At 40.5% G+C, this 5933-nt stretch overlaps 1 pseudogene; it reads right to left on the bottom strand.

The window, feature by feature from the left end:
• Window positions 1-272: 272 nt before the first annotated feature.
• Window positions 273-5933, bottom strand: part of LOC119360215 — a 19721-nt pseudogene continuing 14060 nt past the window's right edge.

A 5933-nucleotide genomic window follows, 5' to 3' on the forward strand; every position in this document is an offset into this window, starting at 1 on the left:
CTAGCCCACACAGTGTTCTTAATTGCTTAATATACTTACAGCAGGAACAAGAACAAAATAACATTGAAATTGCACACTACAACCTCCATCCCAAATTACTTGTCTTAAATTAGTCTAGATATGGATGTATCTAACACTAAAACGCGTCTAGATACATCCATAGTATGTATACTTCAGTAAAGAGAGCAGTCACCACTTTGCATCACTTCAAATCATGTTGACAGAAGAAATTGAAGACTAGGCAGCTAGTCGGCTGCTCCCATATAAATATTCTAACATCGCTTGTTCCTGGCGAGCAAACGCTGTGGTCTTTGAATCTCACAGTGAAACATGTAATTGTAGTGAGGCTCTAGGTGAGATGTCCATGCATGGACCTTGAATTTTCCTCGAGCCTCACGCTTCCAAGGAAAAGGTCATGTACGCTAATAATTTCGCGATCTTCAGCTTCAGTTTCAGCAGAACATGTCCGGTAGTCACCAAAAATCACTAACCATTCAGACGAAGTTTTCTTTGCTCTCTTGACATATACTGGCTCCGCCATCTGCTAAGGGTCAGCGAAACTCTCCCATACATTGAGATGTTTATCTGGATAAAATTCCTCTGGGTTGCAAGGGCAATGCTCCAGAAACGGTGGTCAAATTTTGCTTTCAATAGTCCACTGAAGATGGTCGCAGTCATGAAGCACCCATTCGCTAGCCTGGCCATTTCCATGGCCATTGTTGTGAGCTTCGGGTAGTCCTCCGCGCTCGTGCTCCCAAACGTACGCACCTTGAAGAAGTACCAGTATGCTTCTTGAGTAAAGAACTGTAATCTGAGGGGTTCTATGGTTCCAAAGTTTGTGATCTTGTCGGACCGGCTCATGATTATGATCTTACTGTCGTTTCCGATGCAGCTTCTTGCAGCTCAATACAACATTTTCCATTCAGAATTGTCGATGTCCAGAAATAGCTCAATGATGATCAGTGTCCTTCCACCGCCGATGCCATGGTTTTGATGCTTGATTCTACCGCCATCTCTTAGGGTGTCTACACTTGCATCTTTTAGGTCATCCCCACTGAAACACAAAATCTGAAAGAAGTGGTTGCCCACCCTTTCATCGTCACACACATGCTCGACCAGGCTACTCTTTCCAACTATCCCAGGACCGTTGATCGGCAGGACAACATGATGACCAACATCACCGGGAGCAGTCTCCGCTTGCAACAGGAAGTTCATAATATGTTCCATCTCTATCTGGCATCCGAACATGCACTTGTTCAGCAGCAGATACATGTTGTACGGTTGGTGGGTCAAACGCGGGCATCCATTTAGAAACATGATGAACTCACCCACATCTTCAATGGTTTTCCTTATACTGCCAAGAACTTGCTCCAGCAGCTCAGCTCGTGCTGCACCTTCACTATTGCCACTTCAGAAACATACACGCTTTGCAGGGTTGAATATACATGGTGCAAAAGAGTAGTTGACTTCATGATCTTTTGCCCTGCCTTCTCCGTGGGCTCGGCAACTGATGATGTCGAGGGTGTAATATCCTCTGTACATCTCCTTTTTCAGTATGCTAAGTTGCTGCAGCATGGCCTGGTTTGTGATGAACCGGTCATCTGCCTCCTCAACGACAACATGAAGCCGCAGTAGGAGCCGTTTGCAGAATAAGCTATGATAAATTCTCTATAGTGTGGTAAATTTTCAGAATTTTTTGAGTTAAATAAGTATGATTCCTCTTGCATTCTTTACAGACTGTTCTGTTTAGACAGATTGTTGTTATGTTTGCATTGTTTGCATATATATGTTTGCCTGTTTAATGATTCTATTTGAGGATGGGAGTGTTAAATATGCAGAGGGATTTAGTAGGCAATATCAAATAATAATTTTAGTGATTTTATACAGTAGAGAATGATAAAGTTCTGCATGGATTTATACTAACTTATCTCATGAGTTTTTGTGGAGTTTTGTGTGGATGAAGTTCTAAAATTCCAGTGAACTATGATATGAAAGGAATTAAGGAGACACAAAAGCTCAAGCTTGGAGATGCCCAAGGCATCCCTAATTAATATTTCAAGAAGTCTCAAGCATCTAAACTTGGGGCATCCCACCTTTATTCATCAACAATCATCAGTTAGCCTCGGTTGAGCCTAAGTTTTTGCTTCTTCACATGATATGTGATATCCTTGCAGTGTCATTTTATTAGGTTTTGCTAGCTGTTTGAATAAAGTACTTAAGATCTAAATTTTCTTTATGAGAGAGAGTCTTCACATAGTTACATAATTATTCGACTACTCAATGATCTTCACTTATATTTTTTTGGGAGTAGTTTGTCATTTACTCACGTGCTTCACTTATATCCTTTGAGTAAATGGTTGAATGAATTGAATATCATAAATCTAAAATTATATATGCTTCATATGCTTATACCATGGGGAGTAATGACTTCACATATAAGAAGTAGAGGTGGTAAATTTATTAAAAGTTAGCAAACATAGTATTGGTCACTTGAACAATTCATGAAAGAATATTGAAGAAAAAGATATTTCACATATAAATATACTATCTTGGACATCTTCTATGATTGTGAGCCCCATTAATTATTTTCAAACTTGAGCAAATTACTTGAAGTTGGACAAAGAAGACAACATAATGAGTTATGCTTGGGTATATTTGTACAGAAGTTATATTGTTATGGATCCTCCACATGTGGTTCTTGCTATTTAGAATCCTTTGCTAGCCAAAATTTCTGTACTAAGCGGGAATACTGCTTGTGCATCCAAAATCATTGAACCAAGTTTCTTCCATGAGTGTCCATCATATCTACCTATATGCGGTATTTACCTGCCGTTCCAAGTAAACTTGCATGTGCCAAACTCTAAACCTTCAAATAATAATCTGTTTTGTATGCCCAAATCGCTCATGTAGCGACTAGAGGTTGTCAGTATCTTCCATGCTAGGTGGGTTATTCTCACGATGAGTGAACTCCGCTCATCATTCACGAGAGAGTGGCTGGTAATTGGGATGCCCAGTCCTATGATCAAAAGATCAAAAATGAAATCGCAAATAATTAAACAAAACTCCTCCAGGATTGTTGATAGTTGGACGGTACCCATTGTATCGGACCAGCCATGGAATGTGCTTGTTGGTGGTGGGGCAGTAAAAACTTTACCATTATGTTTAGGAACCTCCTATAATTTATCTAGTATGGAAGATATTGGCAACTCTTGGTTGTTATGTTGACAATGAAAGCATACCTCTCAAAATTATTTTCATCTCTGTTTTGAAAAGCTTCGAGCTCTGGCACCTCTGCAAATCCCTGCTTCCCTTTGCGAAGGGCCTATATTTTACTTTTAGGCAAGACTCAGTAGTATTTCTTCTCATTCCAACCTACTCTTTAGTTTGCAAGCATCATGTGATGGAGAAAGATCTAAGCATATATGGCCATTTAAATATATTTGATCATGAATTATTATTGTTGACAATTATCTATATGATAAGTAAGTTGGGAGGAGAAACATTAAGCCCCTATCTTTCTCTGTGTTTGATGGATGCTATTTGTTCTAAAAATATGCTTTGAGTGGTAGCAATCATGGAAGACTATATGATAGTTGAGTATGTGGGATTTTCTAACACTAGTAGAAAACGGGGCATTGGTCCAGGCCGGGTCAGCCCATTAGTCCTGGTTCAGTCCAGAACCGGGACCAATGGTGGCATTGGACCCGGTTCGTGAGCCCCGGGGGCCGGCCGGGCCATGTGGGCCATTGGTCCCAGTTCGTCTGGACCTTTTGCTCCCGGTTGGTGGGACGAACTGGGACCAATGGGCCTCGCTCCTGGCCCACCACCATTGGTCCCGGTTGGTGGGACGAACCGGGACCAAAGGCAGCCCATTAGTCCTGGTTCGTGCCACCAACCGGGACTAAAGGGATGGTCCTCGTTGCGGTCAGAGTTTAGTCCCACCTCGCCAACCGAAGGGTGCTCACACCCGTTTATAAGCCCCTCCCCCTCTGCCTTGTTGAGCTAATCTCAAAGTGAAAATAGATGCCCTTATATAGGGAATTTGACCTAAATTCATATTGAATTTCTCTGAAGTTAGTAGAAATTTATTATGATATTAGGTTGAATTTTCTCTATAAGCGCATCTATGCTCATTTTTTAGTAAAGTTAATCACAACTATTTTTTCTTCTATTTATTTCTGAGTAGTTTTTTATATAGTTTTTTTCTTTTCTGCTATATTTATTTTTTTCTATTTATTTCTGAGTTGTAATAAGTCATTAAAAATAAAAAAGAGGCGCAATGCTCGTTAATTAGCTTCAAGCCTTTCGGAATAGTGTAAACTGCACTGCACATAGCTCCGTGCAGTCTACCCTATTCCTCAAGGCTTAAAGCTAAGCAACGTGCAGGTTAGCATTGAGCCTCTTCTGCATCGTCTCTGCACTCGGGGCTTATAAACCGCTGCGAGTGCCTCTCGCTTGGCGAGGTGGGACTAAAAAACAGCTGCAGAAAGAATCAACTAAAAAACTCTTTTACCGGTTCATGCCACGAACCGGTACTAAAAGGTGCTCGTGGGGAACCAGCCTTAAAACTTGTACCAAATAAAATGCCTTTGTAACAGCCTTAGAATCGGTACTGAAGGAATCAACTAAAATGCTTTTATAAACCTCTAGTATTATTAAAACTAAAATTATATAGAATTTTGTTACAAACTTTAATAGCAAAAAGAATTATCATAAAAGAAAATAAATAAGTAATTAGAATTCTGTTCAAAACATTAAAAGCAAAAAGAATTATCATAAAAGAAAATAAATAAGTAATTAGAATTCTGTTCAAAACATTAAAAGCAAAAAGAATTATCATAAAAGAAAATAAATAAGTAATTAGAATTCTGTTCAAAACATTAAAAGCAAAAAGAATTATCATAAAAGAAAATAAATAAGTAATTAGAATTTTTTACAAACTTTAATAGCAAAAAGAATTATCATACAAGAAAATAAATAAGTAATTAGAATTCTGTTCAAAACATTAAAAACAAAAAGAATTAAGATAAAATAACATAAATAAGTAATTAGAATTTTTTTACAAACTTTAATAGCAAAAAGAATTATCATAAAAGAATATAAATAAGTAATTAGACGGGTGCATTGGTACGGGTTGGTGAAAACTAATTATTCAAATTTGGAAACTAATGGAGTAACACAAGATTATAATTAATCTGATCTAAAAGAAAAAAAAAGAAAAAAAGCAAAAATCAAAAGAAAATAAATAATTCAAAGCAAAAAAGAAAATAAAAAAAATAAAAAAAGTGCCACCTAAAGGGCTACCACGGCCTGAATACGACTAGAAACCCAACAATGGGCCAGGATTAAGGCCCGCAATAGGCCCAATAGGCCCACAGGCACATATAGTTCGTTTAGGCCCGTAAGCCTACATTTGAGAGGAGCTCGAGAGGGCAGCGGGACTGGGGCTTATAAACCACTCTCGAGCTCCCTCAGCTAGCGAGGTGAGACTAAACTTCCGTGCCGCGACGCGGGCAGCACAGGGCCTTTAGTCCCGGTTGGCGGCACCAACCGGGACTAAAGTGGTGCATTGGTCCCGGTTCGTGGCACCAACCGGTACCAATGCCCCCCCCCCCTTTGGTCCCGGTTGGTGCCCCCAACCGCGACAAAAGCCCTCTGCTTCCCGCCCTTTGGGCTGCTGAAAAGAGGCCTTTGGTCCCGATTGGTGGCTCCAACCGGGACTAAAGAGGTGCATTAGTCCCGGTTTGTGCCATGAACCCGGACCAATGCCTTTGCTATATAAATAGCACTTAGGAAAATTTTAGAACCGCCCATCCCCACTTCAATCTCTTATCCTGCTCTCCCCCGACGGCGGCGAATCCATCCCGGCCCGCGCCGCCCCGGCCCGCGCCGCCCCAATGCCGTCTCTGCGCCGCCCCGACGCCGTTGCCGCC

This window comes from Triticum dicoccoides, chromosome 2B, assembly GCF_002162155.2.
Source record: "Triticum dicoccoides isolate Atlit2015 ecotype Zavitan chromosome 2B, WEW_v2.0, whole genome shotgun sequence".
NCBI lineage: Eukaryota > Viridiplantae > Streptophyta > Magnoliopsida > Poales > Poaceae > Triticum > Triticum dicoccoides.